Here is a 22500-nt window from a genome sequence, read left to right as displayed (position 1 = left end):
AAACATTAGATTTTGAAGAAAATACATCGCAGTACAAGAACGCAGTAGAATTAAGAGCAAAATAAGACTACTTGGTGTGGCGAAGGCATGCTCTCTAGTTATCTAAGCCCTTTGCAATAAATGCAATATCACGAAAATATCAGCAATAGCTTAAGTTATTGGACTCGTCATAATGTAACCGGAAGGAAATGTGCTTATATAGACTACCATTTCCATTACAAGGACAAATATACTAAACTAATGATTGGGATAAATTTCAACTTTATGTTTATAAGAAAATATAATTGGAAATGTGTGAACTTGTAACAGATGGGGATCCCATCAAGCATGTCTAAAAACAAAGGTATTATCTGGAACCTAATGTTACCTATCTGAGGATTGAAGACCATCATTGCCATTATTGTGGTCACGAGCAAATTGACCTTTCCAGGAATCACAAAACATTTAAGTTAAAAAAAGAAAATAGGAAATGATAAAAAAAACCCTGCCGAAAAAATGGAAGCTTATTACACGATCATATCAAGAAAATACTGAAGTCATTCATCGCAGTTACTTGTTGTTTGACATGAAACTCGAACCAGGTTCCTGAGTTACTTGAGATCTAATGCGACGAACTGCAAAGACTCTACTTACAGTATCCCCCTTACTCTTGCATCGGTTCTTTGTTCCAAATTTAACAAACAGATGTATTTCTTATCAAACTTTTTGTCTGCATGCATGTCTATTTTTCTATTTCCCCCTCTAATCCAATGAGATATTGAAAACATTAAAAACAGAATAGGATAAGAATTCAACATGATATAAAAGCAAATAACTTATTCACACTGGCCTAGTTCAACTTGATATAGAAATTAAGAGAGAAGGTTACATAGATTGTAACATTCATACTAAAGATTATAAATCAATTATGAACTCCCTAGAGAGAAAACTTCCACAACATTAGTATCCTCTTTCACTTGCAAAGAAGACTCGTCAACATCAAATTAAACACACCTTCACACACCATTCACCTCGGTCTTGCTCAAACCCTCTTGCTTGTTTAATGCTTAGGCCCTCCTTTCCAATTTTTCTATAATGTCATCTATCTAGACCTTTGCTGGGCAACCTCTCCCCGTAGCTCTTAATGTAGGCTTACAGTCTTTACACCAACCTATCATGTTTTATGATTGCCAAATGTCAGAGCCATCACAAAACCATGCGATCTATCTTTTCAATTATCCATCACCCGCTTCTTTCTTTATCTTAATATTTTCATCCTTCTTACAGCAAGCATACTATGCAAACAATTATTCCTCAGGACTTCAACCTTTTCCATTCTGTTTGCTTTGAACCTTCCCCCCCCCCCCCTTTTTCACTAACATAGAAGTAAGTTGGCTCAACAACACCCCCATACTTTCATTGGCTTCCATAGACACTTAGCTTATTAGATGTTTTACAGAATTATTTCTATAACATTTCGCATGAACATGCAATGCTCTATTCTTCTGGTTTCCAAATACCCTCATCATCTTACTCTTGCTCAAATTTACTCACATAATTTTCCTCTTACAAACTCTTCTGAAGTTTCTCTTTAATATTAATACAGTATTGTCTTATCTGCACACATCAGCCATTTAGCTTACTCCATATACTTCCACACAGTCTGCAGCCGTTCATTTGACTTTTAGTACTGCCCCTTCCATTGAAATATTAAACAACCATGGTAACGAAAACACGCTAATCTCAGCCTATTTTACACCTAAATAACCACTCTCCTACCAGTAAACCCTAACACATGCATCACCTCCACACTATAAAAACGTGTTACTACTTTCCTCATCCTATTTTTCGTACATCATCAACATTTCGTCACAAATTTTTTTTAGGTCCATGAATGTTTCATACAGGTTTTCCCTATTACTTTAAAATTTCATAATCATCTTATAACTATTTCAAAAAGTAACCCTAGATTCATCCTTAAACCATCTTCTTAAGCTAAACCCATAATGGTCCCATTTTATTGGTTCTGTCATTTGTCTCATTAACTCAATTTACCCCTAATCTGATGTACTAAGTTATACTGGGTCCCAATAACTTTCACATTCTCTTCCATTACCTATACCCCTGTCTTCTCACTTTCTTCTTCCGACAAGTTCCTTCATCCCCACATCCTCGTTCAAGATACAATAATTCTAGATGACTTAACAATACTGTATTCAATATCTTAATTGCCTTCCCATGTTCCTCATGAATCCCTTTAACTAGGATTTTCAACATAAATCAACTTCCTCATCCTCGGATCTTTCAGCTCAAACTCTCTTTCCTCTTCTATCTTTAGCAAACTTTTAGATCATATTCTTCAATTTATATAGGCATTTGTGAGTAAACAACAGATGCTGGTACAATGAGAGAAGAAGCAAGTCATATAATAGGTAAAAGAGAGAAGGTATCAAAACATTGGGAAAATACTTTGATTATCTATGGATTCAAAATTGGAATGTGTGAAGGAGTTGTTGAGGCAAATGATACACCAGACTGAAAGAAAAAATGGAAGTTGCTTGTGTAGTATGTGAGTCATGAAAAGAACTGAAAGTATGAGAAAAGTCGAGATATAAATGAAGTATCAAAACGTTTAGGATAAGCGAAAGGATATATAGGAATGTCTCCAGACAGTTTGGTCATGTCACAATAATGAAGGATGATATGCAAATGAAAAAGTTTAGAATTCCGAATTCCCATGTTATTGAAAAGAGGAGGGCAAGAAGACCTAGATAGTGTTGAATGTTGTTAAGAAAGAGGTACTGATAAGGAGGGTCTTAAAATTTAGATAGAAGATTGAGGCAAAGGGCACACTGTGTCTGTGCGGGCATATAAAACAGTTGATGCTTTGAAAGAGTTCCACAAAAAGGTGGGTGGGGGGTTCTTCCCCAATTCACCAACTACAGCATGAATGTGGTAATGCCAACCCAGTTTTTTCATCTCTAGAACCAACCCCTATTAATGGAAATAGTCTATCCTCTTACTTTGCATCACATTTCCATTGTTCATATGTCTTACTCGTATAGTTGTGATACTGCAAATCTTTACTGAAAATTTCCTTTAGATTAATATGCCATTAAAATAAAAACGGATATCTGAAGTGCTTTTACTTCGGATGAGGACTGCCTTATACACTGAATTTCACAGTTACCACGAATCCTTTCATACGAACCAACACAGAAAGTATGGATACCACATTTAAACACAAATGAGCAATCTTGGTAACTTACCATAAGTCTGTGAGGCCGTCATCCGTAGATGTAAATTACTATATTACATTCAATATCAGCATAAACATCAAAGAAGAGATTAGGGATTGTTTAGGTTGCACTCCAAGGAACCAGGGTTTCCACTATCAATATTCTGCAACAAATTAGAAGGCTAGAACACTAGAATTTTGTTGCTAATTATTTGGTTAAGAATCACTCAATCTTGGCAGAGTTTTTAAGCTAACAAAATCAAGGAGCGAATATTCTGAACTTAGTGTTTACAAAGGTTCATAACTGTCTATCCCAAACTGTTACCAAGCCTAATAAATAACTGGTCACGACCATCAACATCCAAATTGGAGGCTCATGAAGTCCAACTGCCAAAGGCAATGCAATAACCTATTCAAACTTCTGTCCAATGAGATAGCTGAATGCTAACTGAGCTCGTTGGAAATAATATTGCCAACTATTAGTTAAAGTTCACTTCAAATGAAGAAAGTTGTTACACCATCTTAACCTGGACATCAAAGAAAAAGAAGAAAACAATCCAAGCCTGGCTTCAAATGAAAATGGAAGGAAACATTCGAATATATTTTCAATGAATGACTATGAACTCTTCAAGGTTTGAAGATCTTCAAGAGCAGAAACTAACCAAGAGGTCAGGACTTTCAGTGCCAAGATGTAGGTTGAGCTTTGAAGATATTCACAACGATAAATTTGTGTAAAAACTTAGACTTCGAATATAAATCGTAAGTTTCCTCTAAGGTGAAATGATAAAAATGCTGTTTTAACAATAATGTCATCCATATAAAAGTAATTTTGAATGTTGGATAGTGTTGGAAATATCAAAATCTATTGGTGCACCGGTTATGGACTTCAGAACTATCACTGAAGCTAGAAATTTGAACTTCAACACTAGATAAGGAAGATACGAGTCTGAACTTTGATACTCTTTATGAGTTTTAATGCCCGTGTTACTACAGCTAAATCTTGAACATTAAAACAACCAATTCCAAACACAAATGTTAAGGTCCTTACTAATGCACTTACTGCTACGACGAATGCACCACTACCTGGTAAGGTCATTAAAATGCACTTATCAAATCCCAAAAGGATAATCGCTTTTCTGAAATAAAGCAAGCAAACCAAAAGGAGTACGGAACTACAATATAGAAAAAAAGTTATACGTCAAGAATGATAGGAAACAGAAAGAGGAATCATATAAAAAGGTATGAAAAATATAAAGATAAGGACGAACAGACAGATTTTTTTTTCTTTTTTGGTAAAAGATATGCTACACAACATTACCTTTTGCACGTAAATTTTCATGCACGCAGGACTGATATACTAACTGATTCGCGTGGACTTATTTTTACCATCTTAAAATAACGTAAATTAAGAATGAGGTAATAATGAAAAGGACATGCTTCAACGGTTATTTCCGCAATTATATGTCTGTCAGAAGCGACTCAGAATACAGTTACTAAAAATCAACGGTACGATATTTAGCGAAAAATGTACTATGCATTGAATTTCTACTTATACTTACTTTCAGAAAATACATTACCGTGCATAACATGGTGACTTAATAATAATAATAATATTAATAACAATAATAATAATAACAATAATAATAATAATAATGATAATAATAATAATAACAATAATAATAGTGTAGCCTGAATTTTGTTATTACTAATTAAAAATTGTAATAATAATAATAAAAAAAAAAAACATTAATCATTACTATACTTATGACTAAAAATCTCCAAAGAAGATTAAATTTTCATACGATCTTACTTTACGCTTTCTAAAAAAGGATTTCCTACTTCCTTGTCAATCCGATTACACAAGCATAAAACACGAACCGGTTTAATAACTTTCAAATTGTCTCACATGCAAAGGATGGTTTACAGGATGTTTAATTGCTCAAATCCAAAGGATTTGGGCTTTCTCCGTTTTCGTTTTAAAAGGCTTTCTGTTTTTCATTATTTATTTTTCATATGGAAATTTCGTGTCTTCTTTATTCAGTATGAAAAAAAACATTAATTCACTAGGCAAACCTCTAAATTTTAATATAGAAAATATTTATGAAAACAACATATTAAAATGAGAAGTGGTATAATATTCCGAGAAAATAGAAAAAAAAATAATAACACAAAATACGGATGTACAGATAAGTAAACAAAAGGTTACATTACAGGAGGCATTGAATAGATTATTAATTTTAAATTTCACGAGTCTAAATAGCCAAAAAAAAAAAAAAAAAAAAAAAAATCACAAGGCGGAAAATATTTTTATTTGGATCATTTATAGTCGTTAAAATTTCGTTGCTTTAAGACTCATTTACAAAAATACAAAAATGTTGCAAACTAAAATTCTATGTAGAGTTTTCATCACATGAACTCTGCATTATTAGTTAAAGCTAATGATTTATAAAAAGGAACAACAACAACATCAAATAGAATAACGAATACAGACGGACGAACAAAAAATCACACACACACCAAATATAGTAATCGGGTGAGACATCAAATGTAAGAAATAAGACAATTCAATGAAAAACATCTATGAATAATTATAAAACTAGAGGCACTATTACAACACAGCATACCATTCAAAATAGACCTATAATCTAAAATAATGATTTAGATATAATTAATTATTTTGGCATTTTATGAATATGCTTAACGAAAGTGTTTAACCAAGTCTGACAAATCCCATCGATTATTAAAACTTGGGGAACTAAGGCAGATTTAGTCTAAGACTTCATGTATTTCTAAAAGTAACTTGGCAAAATCTTTGATCTACTTATCATAGGTTAAGGTTTAGGAAATTTTTTTCTCTCGGTTTTTTGACTTTGAATAATCCTTCCAATTGTAGATTTAATCTGACAGGACTGGCTTACCAAATGCCATCATCATTAAATCCTACAAATGCCCTTGACTACGAACTCATTCCATTAATACCTCGAATACACTAAATACTTGACTGAAAAGGAATAGTTAAGAGAAAAAGTAATCAATGGTTTTGAAAACAAAATTTGGTTTTAGTACCTAAAACAAATTGTAATGTGAAGTCACTTGAACCAGTACAAAAGTGACAAGGAATACAACATATATATATATATATATATATATATATATATATATATATATATATATATATATATATATATATATATGAAAGTATCATTCTGATAAAAAACAAACTGATTAAAATTGCAGGGTCATTATAGAATTTTAGAGACCAAATGGGGTTATATGAATGTAATTTCTTTAAATAATCAAATTGAGAACCTGAATGCGTATTATTTTATCAATTATTAGCTTCATCCTCACTATTATTAGTAACATCATCATCACTATCATTAATTACACTTAGCTATTAAAATAGAATGATACAATCAAAATAAAGAATACAACAAAAAGATAAAGTAACAAAGTAAAATATAAAGGTCTAGAACTAAAAAATGAAACCGATGTGAAATGACTAAAAAAATGTCCAGTTTAAACTTCTACGATTTAACCACATTTGATTGATTAAGCCGTAATTCCATAATTGGAGAAACAAAACTTCTATAAAAACTACTTCATTGATGTGAATGGGAAGGATGACCAGAATTTTGACATTTTTTTTTTTTCATTAAGATAATCGAGTCATCGCGTCAGGGATTGACGTCAAGATCAAAGATAAGCAATTTGGAATTTAATAGAACTTGAGTTTCTATTCAACAATTCAAGATGTGTCATGTGCTGAAAACCAAAAACGGGAACAATATTCATAACATGGCAGATTTAAAGAAATTTACTCAGGATAAACAGCCCTCCAAAAATCCTGAAAATTATTCTCTATATGCCATTTTTTTTACGTAGCTGTTTAAAAAGTGGACTTTCAGTCCAGAATGATAACTAAAATTTCAATTTAAATGCTTGTAGTTAACTGAACACTGGGCAAAATTATATTAGACATTACAACCATACCTTTAGTTTTTGTGTGGCTCAATTTCATCCTTCATAATTTTAACTTAATATTTGTTAAGATAATTAAATATCATAGATTTACACTAAAGAGATGAAATTGTTGCAAAGAGACTATCATTATCTTTATAAGTAATAACTTCTCTAGCTCAACCCAAATTATGCAACTAAAATATATATTGCATTGGGCCAAGAACCGTACCCTCACGAACGCCAGAGATTACATTCATGTAGCCAATATAATATCCATTAACAACTACTTGTAATACATCACTTGAAATTTGAAGGAAATGAAAAAAGAAACACTTGTTCTACTACCATCTGTCTGAGTTTCAAAACCATGGTCTTATGATTAGCAAAAAAAAAAAAAAAAAAAAAAAAAAAAAAAAAAAAAAAAAAAAAAAAAAAAAAACAAGCACCCCTAAAGTTAAGACCAATCTTCCAATCTTCAGAATCCAAGATTTAAAAAAAAAAAGAAAAAAAAAGAAAAAAAAGAAAGAAGAAAAAAAGCACCCCTAAAGTTAAGGCCAATCATCCAATCTTCAGAATCCAGGATAAAAAAAAAAAAAAAAAAAAAAAAAAAAAAAAAAAAAAAAAAAAAAAAAAAAAAAAAAAACACCCCTAAAGTTAAGACCAATCATCCAATCTTCAGAATCCAGGAATTTTTTTTAACAACATGGGTATTAAAAGAAGTGCATCGCTGGCATTGAGGTCTTTGCGAAAAACAATCGTTTAATTTGGGAGCAGATGGCACAGACAAACCAATGTCATTACCAGGAATATATCTGGGCGGTAGAGTGGTAGTAAAATATGAAACCCAACAAAGCAGTATTTGAAAAAAAGCAATTCAAGTTTAAATCAATCATAGACTGACAAAATAATAGCAAGATAAATCAAGGACATGTCCCATTCAGTTACCCACAACGTAAAAGCAGCTTGAAACTAGGCGGACTGCGTATGCCTTCTACTATAAAAAAATACTACTCATAAGTACATTATTATTATCATTATTATTATCATTATTATTATTATTACTTTCCAAGCTACAACCCTAGTTGGAAAAGCAGGATGCTATAAGCCCAAGGACTCCAACAGGGAAAATAGCTCAGTGAGGAAAAGAAACAAGGAAAATTAAATATTTTAAAAAGTGACATTAAAAATATATTTACCATATAAACTATAAAAATTTTAACAAAAAAAGAAGAGAAATTAGATAGAATAGTGTGCAAGGAAACTCTAACCCAAGACAGTAGTAGGCCATGGTACAGAGGGTATGGCACTACCCAAGACTAGAGAGCAATGGTTTGATTTTGGAGTGTCCTTCTCCTACAAGAGCAACTTACCATAGGCAAAGAGTCTATTCTACCCTTACCAAGAGGAAAGTAGCCACTAAACAATTACAGTGCAGTAGTTAACCCGTTGGGTGAAGGAAAATTGTTTGGTAATGTCAGTGTTGTCAGGTGTATGTAGGCAAAGGGAAAGTGAACCGTAACCAGAGAGAAGGATTCAATGAAGTACTATCTGGCCAGTCAAAGGACCCCATAACTCTCTAGCGGTAGTACCTCAACGGGTGGCTGGTGCCCTGGCCAACCTACTACCAACATGGCTGACATTTCTAAAACTTCATTCATGTTTGTTGAAGAAGATTACACAGACAAATGTAAGTAATCCAGACCAATCCCTACAGGGACTTGCGACTTCAGGCCATTACTTTTTCAGACAAAACAATGAATTTGGAGAGACCTATTGGAAAAGAACCACACCTATTTATCTATTCATCAGTAATGTACCAACCGTGTGTCATGCAATTGTACATAATTCCTTTTGTATATATTATGCTTGTATCTTCGCTCTTCCCTCGCACTAAAACGAACATGAAAATTCATGTCTCCGGTTTTCCTCTGTGACATTGTCTGTCTTGTGAACATGTTATGGCCTGTTGCCTTGAGGTTTTGTATATAAAGGAGAGTGTTCTATAATAATATAACTCAGTTGATTGGATCCTGCCTCTGAGTTCACAACCTTCTCTCTCGGCCCGTCACATTGGTGGGTGAGAGGAGCGAGTCACTCCGGGGTCACCAATGGGAAGAGCGAAGATACAAGCATAATATATACAAAAGGAATTATGTACAATTGTGTGACACACGGTTGGTACAGTAAACATAAGAGATATTAATCTTAATTTACCACAATTTTTTCCTCGCCTGCTGTTTTCACGTATACCATTTTTTTTTTAAATAAAAGCGCATACTTTTTTTTCAATGACATCATACTTACCAAGATGACTGCAATATCAACACCAGAAGGTCTCGTTAAAGCAAGAGGTGCACAAGTAATTACAGTACATGACTGTGAATAGTTACATAGTAATGCTCTTAAGAGAACACGGACCTGCTCACCAGACTTCCATGCAAGCGTAAGAAAGGATCAAGATGTAGATTTCTGGTATTTAAGAAACAGATTATCTTTGATGTAACTATGATGAATGGGACAATGCTTGTGATCCTCCATTGGACAACCCCGTCTTTCGAGAAATGGATTATTTACTAATTATAGATTCTAAACTTAAAAAAAATAAAAGAAAGCTGGCAATAAGTTCAAAAGCCCAAAACGGAAAATTCCGAGACAAAGGGTAATTTTCATTAAAAAGTAAAATTACACGAATAACGATAAATGGGTAAAAACCTGAAGGGTAAATAATCACCTAAAGAACACTTATAAAACTTAGTCATTGTGTGTATTATAAAGCTATACAAGTAAAATATAATCGAATAAGTCCGTAACATATAAATCCACATACACACATAAACACACACACACACACACACACATATATATATATATATATATATATATATATATATATATATATATATATATATATATCACTACCAGAAAAAAACAATCTATACCATACAAACAAAGCAACATTAAGCAAGAAGCGTGTCTGTCTGTCTGCTCCTTTCTTTCCCCTCCGCGTAGTGTCGTGTGAGTCAGTGACCGGGTACACGACCTTCCCAAACCAAGCCACAAGGACGAGCCTTAAATATCAAACCAACGGGAGAATGCCACCGACAGATTCTTGGTGCAGATGACCAAGCCAATAAACTTGGCTTTTTTTTTTTTGGGGGGGGGGGGGGCACCGTAATCTCATGATTACTCGACAGTGGTTTCGAAGGGATTTATTTATTTTGAGATATTCGTTGGTCTCGCTTGATGTTTAGGGGCTTCATTAGTTTTAATTCGCATCTAATCGCTTCCTTTGTTTTACTTAGTATCGAAGATCTTCGTTACACTTATTTTGTGTTTTAGACTTTCACTCGCCTTATATGGAGCTTAAGACCTTCATTACATTTACTTCGTATCGCAGACTTTCATTACACTTATACTGTGATTTAGACCTTCATTACCCTTACTTCGTATCTAATACCTTCATTAAACTTATTTCATGCTTAAGACCATCAACTTTATTTGGTATTCAAGACCTCCTATAGCTTTTATAAGAGTTCAAAACCTTCATTAGCCTTATTTCGTATCGACGACCTTCATTACACTTCCTTCATTCTACTTATTCCACGTGTACACTCATGGGTGTCTTTGTGGTGACGTTCCGTTAGTAACTTGTGGCAGTACATGGTGGCGTGAGAAAGACAGTACTGCTATTAACACAGGATCATTAGCTATACTAAGAACTAAGAATAAAATGAATATTCGTAAAAATAATACATAATATAATAAAAAATAACAAAACAGTAAAACAAATATAGTATCAGTGTTCAATGCAGTAAAAATGTATAATTAGAAAGCTCCACCAAAATGGCAACTACAATATCAAGTATGCACAACCTTATCCTTACACACTTCCTTTCAAAGGCAATTTCAATGAACTTTTCACTAATTGCAAACCACAAGATTTACGAAAAATAACTCAACTGGACACGGAAAGGAAAACAAGAGTTTATTAGGATTTAGGCTTAATATTGTTATGAATATGACATCATACTTTTGAGTGAATAATATTAAACACATCAAATTAGCTGAAGAGGTTCTGTGGTCCCACAAAAATGAAGAAAACAGTGATTAAAATCATGCACAGGTAAATATAAAACTGATATGAATTTTGAGTCAATTTAAGTAAACTGCAATGTCTATTAAAGTCCTTAGATCTGCTGCCATGCATTCAAAACCAGAGGTCACCCTCAATATTCTTAAAAGAATAAGAAAGATGATATTATAAGATTAAAAACCAAAACTCTATTAAACAAATATAAGAACCCAGCATACGAACTCTGGCTATGAATCAAAAAGAAAAAATAATTAGAATGTTATAACGGTGAAAGTACTCGATAAACCTAAAAAAAATTGAAAAGCACTCTGAGAGCGAAGACCTCCACCATGGCTGCTTATTTTCGAAACCAGCTTGCCTATCCCAGAAACAATTTAGAACATAGGCGTATTTGAAGTTGGTGTGACAACCATGTGCGAACTTGGGGTTAAGGTTACGGTTAATTCGGTCAACCTTTTGCTCAAACCTTGACCTTGACATTTGACTAAGACTTTCAAACTTGAATCACTTCCACGTCTCAACTTAACAATTAATCTCTGAAATTTTCACTACTCTATAAGTACAATTGTGGCCAGAAAGTTGTTCAAAAAAAAAAAAAAAAAAAAAAAAAAAAAAAAAAAAAAAAAAAAAAAAAAAAAAAAAAAAACCACCGAGGGGGAAAGCATAACCTCCTCCCAACTTCGTTGGCGACGGTAATAACCGTGAGCTGTGACGACCAAAGAGTCGCATCATATGTAGAGAAGTTCGCGAGACAACACTAGGTGGGTCTCAAGACTTTGCACACAGTATTGCGATATCTAAAGGCCCGGTCACACCGCCGAACGTTGCTGGAGCGTTCCTTGAACGGTAGGGAGGTGGACCAAACCCTCGAAAATTTAATTTAACGTTTTTACGTTCGGTCTTTATTAGGCTGCTGAACGTATCAAATCCTCACATATTTCCTGAGTTTTCTTACACCTCTATTATGGAAGTTGCTAATTTGTGCAATAAGGGTATTGGTATACAGGATGTCGAAAAGTTTCAGTCGCTTTTATTTTTTTTAATAAACTGTTAAAAAAAACCCCGTAATTTTAATTAAGATACAGCGACCGTAATTTTTACCCTACTTTGTTATTATCTTTTACAGGTTGGTGACTGTAATATCACTTCGCTACGCTTTTCGACATCCTGTATACCAATACCCTTATTGCATAAATTAGCAACTTCCATAATAGAGGTGTAAGAAAATTCAGGAAATATGCAAGGATTTGCTACGTTCAGCAGCCTGATAAAAGACCGACCGTAAAAATGTTAAATTAAATTTTCGAGGGTTTGGTCCACCTCCCTACCGTTCAAAGAACGCTCCAGCAACGTTCGGGCGTTGTGACCGGGCCGTAAGGAAATGGATCAGTAGAATTCATAAGAGAAAAATTAAAGAGGTTTCTACGTTTCCAATTTTAAAGAGAGAAAACACAATATTGGCTACATCCACTTTTAAAGGATTTACTTCCATGGCAGATTTATACCATAGAAGAACGTAGAAAGTATAAGAATTCCTTATTTCATAGAAAAGGAATATAGCAACAACAACAACATTAATAATAATAATAATAATAATAATAATAATGATAATAATAATAATAATAATATTTACAAAAAGTTTCATCGGAGACAGGACACCCCTTCTGCCATTGAATAATGTTCTTTTTACACTATTGCATCCCTTCGCGTTCTCATTTAATCTTTGAATAAGAAAATTAATAATCTAAGAGCATTTGAATTTCCCATCCAATAAGTAATATAACCTTAACTGGAAAAGATCGACTGCTAGAAGTAACAAATGTTATCAGAACCGGTCGTTCAAAATATCTCAGAGAATTGCTACATATCGTGCAGCCAACAAACCGTCCTGACACGAGAATAGTTACAGATGGTTTCAAACAATTAGTACCAAGATACATGTCTACTGTAGGCTCCAGAGCCTTTAAATAAGCGGCCCCGAGACTATACAATAGTCTCCCACGAGACATCCGAATAATTGAAGATATTAAGGCTCTCAAGAGGAAACTGAAGACCTTAATCTGCGAGTATTTTGACCTTACTTTTTCCATTATCTTCTGGCCTGGGTTTGATTAAGGAACAGATTGCAGTTCCCCCTGATATGTGCATAAAGAATAGATTGCTTTGGCTTATTGGGCTGTTTGTATATCTTGTACTTTTGTGTTGAATGTTCTGTTTTAAGGAGAACTTTGGTGGAAATGACTTCTGATTCCGTGTTAATCTGCATGTTTTGAAACTAAACAACACTCTCTTTGCTATTCGAAATCAAAGTATTTTTTCTTCTTCTTCTTAGAGAGAGAGAGAGAGAGAGAGAGAGAGAGAGAGAGAGAGAGAGAGAGAGAGAGAGAGAGAGAGAGAGAGACAGAGAGAGAGAGAGAGAGAGAGAGAGAGAGAGAGAGAGTTGACTACTTCAGGATACAGCAATGAGTACATTTACTCTCTTGGATTAATATAGAAAAGAACCGTACGAACTTCTCACCTTCTCCAAAAGCAAAAATCAACTGAGGTCACAAGACCAACGACATGGTGGAGCCAAAACACACACACACACACAGACACTCGACCACCGAAACTAAAAGAAGAAAACATCTATTACGAAGAGGATTAAACACAAATTTCTCTTTTATTATCGTTAGCGAGATATTGAAGCTTTTCATGAGGCACACGTTCTTGTCGAAGATTTTTGGAAAGAGATTGAAGTTTTTCGAAATGGATCGATCTCTCATGATTTCCAAAAGCCCTGCTTGAGGTCTCTCTTGGAGGGTTCAATAACTCGGAATGGGCCTCTTGACTTCTTCATGGTTCGTCTTGACTTAATGTTAGTTAAGCAAGAGAAAGGGGTCGAGTGCGGAGTGGGGGGAGGACCCCCAAAGCTAGCGAAGGCTTTTGTCTTGCGATTAGTGATAAAAATACAGTTAATTTTCTAACAATCAAATATATTCTCGTTTATATTATATATATATATATATATATATATATATATATATATAAATATACATACATACATACATATATATATATATATATATATATATATATATATATATATATATATACATATATATATTATTATTATCATTATTATTATTACTATTATTATTATTAATCGCTAAGCTACAACCGTAGTTGGAAAAGCAGGATGCTATAAGCCCGGGGGCCCAAACAGGGAAAATAGCCCAGTGAGGAAAGGAAACAAGGAAAATTAAAATACTTTAAGAACAGTAACACTAAAACAAATATTTTCTATATAAACTATAAAAACTTTAACATAACAAGAAGAGAAATTAGATAGAATAATTTGCCTGAGTGTACCCTCAAGCAATAGATCTCTAACCCAAGACAATGGAAGACCTTGGTACAGAGGCTATAGCACTACCCAAGATTAGAGAACAATGGTTTGATTTTGGAGTGTCCTTCTCCTAGAAGAGCTGCTTACCATAGCTAAAGAGCCTCTTCTACTCTTACCAAGAGGAAAGTATCCACTGAACAATTACAGTGCAGTAAACCCCTTGAGTGAAGAAGAATTGTTTAGTAATCTCAGTCTTGTCAGGTGTATGAGGACAGAGAATAATCTGTAAATACTAGGTAAGACTATTCGATGTATGTGTAGACAAAGGGAAAGTGAACCGTAACCAGAGAGAAAGATCCAATGAAGTACAGTCTGGCCAGTCAAAGGAACCCATAACTCTCTAGCAGTAGTATCTCAACAGGGGGCTGTGCCCTGTCCCACACACACACACACACACACACACACACACACACACACACACACACACACACACATATATATATATATATATATATAAATATATATATAAATATATATATATATATGTATATATATATACATATATATACATATATATATATATATATATATATATATATATATATATATATATATATATATATATATAGACACCAAGGAGGCATGACAGGGAAACTTATATAACCTTTATTCTTAAAAATCCCTAATACCGTGTTTACTGCATTTCTTCTAATTCTATCTTAAAAATTCCCTTATGATCTCATGAACTTTTCGTCCCTTGCCCATCCTCAGGATTTTTATAGGCCTTTTTACATCCTCAATACTTTTTACGTACGTATTCTCAGTATTTTTTAATCAATGGAAAGTTCAAGTCGTAAAATTTAAATTTTAAAATGATGGGTTAGTCGTGCCCACAAGTATGCAACAAAGGAATAACTTCATGAATGGAAAAAAGTTAATGGAATAAGGTGAGAATTCCCATAAATTATTTCTAATGTAGAAGCTGAATGATGTACGTGCAAAACACATTAGACTGGGGAGAGGAGCTTCGAAATGTAGTAAAGGATTTTGTGTTTTAGAGGAAACAGTTAACCATGGATGTAAACAAGAGTAAGGCAATTGGGAAAAATAGAAAAAAAGGAAGAAGGAAAATGAATTCTATGCTAAATATAGCTATTTAAGTATATATATATATATATATAATATATATATATATATACAGATATATATATATATATATATATATATATATATATATATATATATATATATATATAGTTTAGTATAATACAATTTAAATGGAATATTGAAAATATTGGATGATGGCAAAATGACAGAAACGGTAAAAAACGAAAAGTTACGAAAGATTTGGAAGAGTTTAACCATAGATTAAGGGCTCCCTTAATCTATGGTTTAACCTTAGGTAGCAATAGTACGGGAGGAAAGTCGATAGGGTTGCAGGAAGGATGAACAATTGGGATATTCTGTGAAAGGAGGAAATGAACACTGAGAGAGTGCTTCCTTAAAAAATTTTGAAGTTCATTCGTTGCAAATTGCCTGGCCCTTCGATATACACTGGCTCTTGCGATTACAGGGCTCGTGACTGATTTGGAAGTGTTATTGTTGCAGACTGCTATACACTATGGCATAACGGCACAAAGGGTCCTCTGTGTTTTTAGGCAGCCAGCAGGTGAACACAGGATACGGTGACAGACAAGATGAAGAGGATCAATGGGCCAAGTAGCGACGAGATAGACAACAAGGCCGTCACCTAAACCCTTTGTCCTGGTCAGTCCTTAATAAATTGTCTTTTATCATACCTTTACTCTACTAGATGGAGAGGAGAGTACAGCTTCTTGATTGGGAACGAAGAACAAGTACAGTTGAATAATGATTGGGAAGAGTTCGTTCGTTCGTTAAGATTGCCACACCTTTTGTTTGTAGATTGTAGTTTGCCCTAAAGACTAAATAGATGCATATGTAGATCTTGGATTGCCCCATCTTACGTGCGGATCAGCAGATGTTTTGTTACGACCTCCCCCCCCCCCTTATGCTGTTATTGTTGTTGAAGATTACCTGACATTTGCGGCTAAGCATGTTGTTGTTTTTTTTTTTTTTTTGCAATGATGCAGCCCGTAGTTTCCCCACATTATAAGTCTCTCTGTCTGTGTAGATTGCCTTACATTGTGCAAGACCCGGGCTCTTGCCGTTAAACATTGGCTCAGAAATTGGGGACGGAAAGGAGTATCGTGGAATGCTAGACGTACGATACGGAGGGGAATGTGTCTGTATGAAAGTAGGTGTCGACAAACTGCTGATGTCAAGACATTTTCTCCACAGAAATTATTCATAATATAACAGTTAAACAGTACAGCGGGCAATAATTGTTTTGTCTTTCTCCGAGAAAAAATCAGTTACATGACTTACTAAAGTATATCAGAAATAGGCATTGCATGCAATAGGTATACGGCAGGCATTTGCAATATTCCCTTCACTAGCCTATCAGTACTTTATTAGAATCCGCAGAGAATACATAAAATATATTAACTAATGTGCAGATACTTACGAGATTGGTGCAGTAATATTTGGTATTTTTAACCTTAATATTTATCCTAACAGCATTCTTGAGTAATTAGACAATATTTTTGAAAGCAATTTTACATGAACCTTCAAATCCCTAACAATACGATTCCCTTAAATATATGCTTATTTGCCCATTTAGATTTCAATAAACAGTTCTGTATCCATGCTTCTTATCTATGAGATCATAACGCCCCCTGTATTTTCTCAAGCTTTATATGAATGCTTATATCTATAATCGAATTATTTGTTTTTTCATAATATACAGAATTATTGAAGCAATCAGATTACAAGATATCAGAATCAGAACTTTTCAAAGTAAAACAGGTACTTTACTTTTCACTCGCATGCTTTTATAATGTTATTTTTGCCATAGGGTGTAGGGCAGAAAAAAATAGACATTTTGCCACAACTAGGGAGAAACAAAAAATTTTACCAAGAAAATATTTGATTTTTCAGACCGCTGTTATAGGGAAGTAAAATGAATGAATTGTTTGACTTTGATAAAAAGAAAAAAAACTCCCGTGTAATATAACTCGGAACAAAGTATATCCATATGTATATGTATATATACAATATATGTAAATACATATATATATATATATATATATATATATATATATATATATATATATATATATATATATATAGTCTATAAACTTTCAAGGCATAGTCTTTCTATTATGTTATTCCTATAAAATGATGAAGCACCTGCGGCATCAATTATTCTCCTATAACCTTTTTTTCGAAAGAGGATTCAGATTTTATCAATGTGTTCCTTTATTTACTAAACATTAGTGGGCAGCTGTTTCAACCAACAACTAATGGCTACCATTAGGGCATATTTACAACGATCTCACAATCCTAATATAATGGCAGTGCATTTAATCGAAAAAAATGAATTGTAAAAATTTAAGAAACAATAAATGTGAATATTTCTTATCTAGGAATTTATGAAAATATTTGAGCTGTGAGAAATGGTTGGGAAGGGGTTGGGTGAATTCCGCTAGGGATTCTGCATTAACTAGATATTTCCAGTAATACATATATATATATATATATATATATATATATATATATATATATACATATATATATATATATATATGTGTGTGTGTGTGTGTGTATATATAGATATATAAATATATATTATATATATATATATATATATATATATATATATATACATATATATATATATATATATATATATATATATATATATATATATATATATATATATTTGTGTGTGTATAAATAGATATATAAATATATATATATATATATATATATATATATATATATATATTTGTGTGTGTATAAATAGATATATAATATATATATATATATATATATATATATATATATATATATATATATATATATATATATAAAATCTCTGTTTCAAAAAATAATTACGACACTTTTTGTTTTTAAATTCCTAAAATTTTCGTTTGTATGAATTCACTACCATTATATAAGTTTTATCATTTCTTTGTAATGTTACTTCGATGATAATTTTAAGTTTATGCATGAAACAGCTGTCTGAGCAAATGTAACTAGAGGGGCACTCAGTAGAGCGCAGACCTCCGCCATGGCAGCTTATTTCTCGAGGTTTAGCTAGACCTTGACCTTGAACTTTGACCTTAGCATGTATCAAATTGGCGTGCGTTTTCATACTCTCAAATATGAACCAAATTTGAAGTGTCTGTGACAAGAACGTCCAAACTTATGGCTGATTACGTGAATTGGACATTTTGCTTGACCATTACCTTGACCTTGACCTTCCAAAATTTAATCCTTTCCAACTTCTCACATAAAAGTTAATCCCAGCAAGTTTCCTTACTCTACAATTAAAATTATGGCCAGGAAGCTGTTCACACACAAACACACAAACAGGGTCGAAAACATAACTGCCTTCAAAATTCGTTGACGGAGGTTAAAAAAAAAAAAAAGATGAAAAGTGTTGTCTTAAAATAATTTATACAGTGTTTTAGCATACAAATAATATATATATATATATATATGTATATATATAAATTATATATATATATATATATATATATATATATGTATATATATAAATTATATATATATATATATATATATATATATATATATATATATATAACTTCCTTCAAAATTCGTTGACGGATGTTAAAAAAAAAGAAAGATGAAAAGAGTTGTCTTAAAATAATTTATACAGTGTTTTAGCATACAAATAATATATATATTTATATATATATATATATATATATATATATATATATATATATATATATATATATATATATATATATATATATATATTCTACTTTTCAGAAATATCCTACAATTTAAGAAAAATTATCAAAATAATTCATAAAAAACAAGAGCACTTGTCTGAGACGAAATGTTCACGAGTCCTTCCATAAAATCTCAGTTATTGGATTATGGAATATAAAGACGATAAAATTGTAAGATGGTGAATCACACGCAGACGGAAAGCGCCATATCAGGATTGTAATAATGTAGCGGAAGTAACAAAGGTAAACACCACATCAGCTACATATAAAAAATATAATAATATAACGAAATAAATACTCACAATTACAATGCTTGTATTTTCATGCACTGCGCAACCTCACCTGCAATAGAAGAGAAGATAAGATTATATATGTCCTTCGTGAGAACGTATGTATGCACACACAAATAACCTTTTCCCCCAAATGCATAATAAAAGTACTGTCTGCTCATTTATGGTTCAATTACCAATGTATGCAAATATATATATATATATACAGTTATATATATATATATATATATATATATATATATATATATATATATATATATATAAATATATATATACATATACATATATATATACATATATATATACATATATATATATATATACATACATATATATATATATACATATATATATATATATATACATATATATATACATATACATATATATACATATATATATACATATATATACATATATACATATATATATATATATATATATATATATATATATATATACATTGACTCGTTACCTATAAAGTATATTATTTTACCCCAGAAGTTGAGTAACACAAGGTATTTTCAACATTGTGGTGGACGACCACCATTATAACACAGGTGCTTTAAGCACATATACCCTTCAAACATCCGTAGGACCCGGTGTGTGATTAGCATATGAGGAAAAAAGGCACACTCCTTTGGAGGTGATGGTAGGTGTGAAGCTCCTGGTGTATATTAAAATGTATATTTGGAAATGTGTTTGGAAAATGTCTTGATTATTGGCAATATAAAGTATTCAAAGAAGGAAGTTGATAAGTATTCATAGAAAAGAGAAAATAGTGAGAAAGATATGTTGCTAGATTACGAGGTAATGTAAAGTAGATGAAAGAGTAAGTTGATGGATGTAATCTTAAGTAGGGAAGGGACTTGAGGTATAACTGATCATTATTTGGTTGAAACCATGGGTAAGGAGTACATAAATGGAGAGGAAACTGTGAAAATGTTGATCTAAGTGTAATCAAAAGATATAAGTTTAAAGGTTTAAAGGACGCTCATGAATGGCAGAGGCAAGGGACAGTGTCGTTGCCCTATCAGGCAGGACAATGCCCTAGAGACTGACCATATTATATATGATCAGCGCCTAAGCCCCCTCTCCATCCAAGCTAAGACCAAGAAGGGCCAGGCAGTGGCTGCTGATGACTCAGCAGATAGACCTATAGGCTCCCCCAAACCCCCCATCTTTAGCTCACAAGGATGGTGGGGATGCAGCGACCAAAGCAACTAACGACTCTGGCAATCACCAGGCAAGGACGCTACCTCCAGGCCATCACAACCCGTGAAAAATAGGAATAACTGAAGACGTATAAAGGGAGAACATGGATGGACTGTGTACTAAAGATCAATGGAAGTATTAGATGGAGAATTTTAAAAATTCCATGATGGGAGTATTTGAGGTATAGGACGATAAAAAGAGGGAATAGAGGTAGTAAGTGATGGGATGAGGAAATGAAAGGTTTAATGAAAGAAAATGAGAGATTATTTAAAGCGTGGTTATGCAAAACCTGAGAAGAGCAGGTACTGGCATAAAAGTGGGTATATAGAATAGCCACAGAAAGAAGAAAAAATTGCCGTTAAAAGAAAATCTGAGAAGACAAGGTGAAGAATATGTTTGGTGGCATAAAGTTTTTTTTCAAAAAAGTAAATGTAGAGACCGGTTAAAGAACTTATGGATCTCAGAATAAAAGATCTAAGTACAGAGGTACTGTCCGAAGTGAATGGGGAGCCGTGGGTCAGTGGAGTATTTTGATGGTTTGTTGAATGTTGATGATATAAAAGACGCATGAGTAAGTGATGCAAATCTGGAAGGGGTCAGTGTAAAAGGTTTAAACTGTTTGAAGATGTGACTGTTCAAGATGATTGAAAAACGATTATAGGGATAAAGATATGAAGTGGTGGGAATACAAGGGGGATGGTGTGGTGAAGAGGTTGACCAGCTTCTGCATACACATACACATATACTTAACACTTCAATCATCCCCCAAATCAATCTTGGTCGCTTATTTGCTTGCACTACTTGTTTTTCCTTTTGGATAATTTATCCAGATACAGACTACAAAAAGAATGACATATATGGCAGTCTGGAGTTCAACTATAATACGTAATAAGCTACTTGGTAAGTTGATGTAATTTTTTTTTCTTGTTCTTTTTAAATGAAGACTCATTAACCACAACAATTCCATATTCTACCAAAAAAAAAAAAAAAATCAATGTCAAATAATTTATAATGACTGCAGAGGGCAGATAGAAGCTAAGTACAGTAGATATGATCCGGGCACAAATACATAAGAAAATTGTTGATAAAAAATAAATATATATGTAATAGAATAGCTTAAGTCAATACATTAGAAAAGACTCCAATCCTTTTGTTCCAACACAGGTATTGGGACTATGAGGTATAGTTACAAATATTTGCATACTCAAGAAAAATGAAAATGATGCAGACCTCGAACAATTCAGTTATAACTTCAGAGTTGTAATTCTTGTACCAAGTCAACAACAAATAAAAAGGAAGAATACAATAGGTATTTTATGTCTTCGAACTAATAATAATAATAATAATAATAATAATGATAATAATAATAATAGTAATAATAACAATAATAATAATAATCTAATTTCACATTTACGCTTACGCTCCCAGGGAAAAAAATTAACCAAACATTGGATACTTACTGAAAGAAAGTGAAAGAACACAATAACAACTATGTAAATCTTTAAATTTTCTAACTCATAATTTTCCTCTCCAATGAATTCAACGTAACC

At 32.6% G+C, this 22500-nt stretch overlaps 1 protein-coding gene across 2 annotated transcripts in view; it reads right to left on the bottom strand.

Annotated features, from left to right (window-relative positions):
- LOC137618201 (DNA oxidative demethylase ALKBH2-like) overlaps positions 1–22500 on the bottom strand; it is a 208921-nt gene that overhangs the window by 73051 nt on the left and 113370 nt on the right. The window contains exon 1 of one of the 2 annotated variants that reach the window (XM_068348295.1): positions 19748–19777. The exons of the other annotated variant lie outside the window; for it this stretch is intronic. The gene's annotated coding sequence lies outside the window, so the exon portion shown is untranslated. Of the gene's footprint in view, positions 1–19747; positions 19778–22500 lie in introns of those variants that run through there. 2 annotated transcript variants of the gene reach the window in all.

This window comes from Palaemon carinicauda, chromosome 24 (assembly GCF_036898095.1).
Source record: "Palaemon carinicauda isolate YSFRI2023 chromosome 24, ASM3689809v2, whole genome shotgun sequence".
Lineage (NCBI taxonomy): Eukaryota > Metazoa > Arthropoda > Malacostraca > Decapoda > Palaemonidae > Palaemon > Palaemon carinicauda.
Note: the sequence above shows the minus strand (reverse complement) of the source record. Positions and strands in the feature narration are given on the sequence as shown.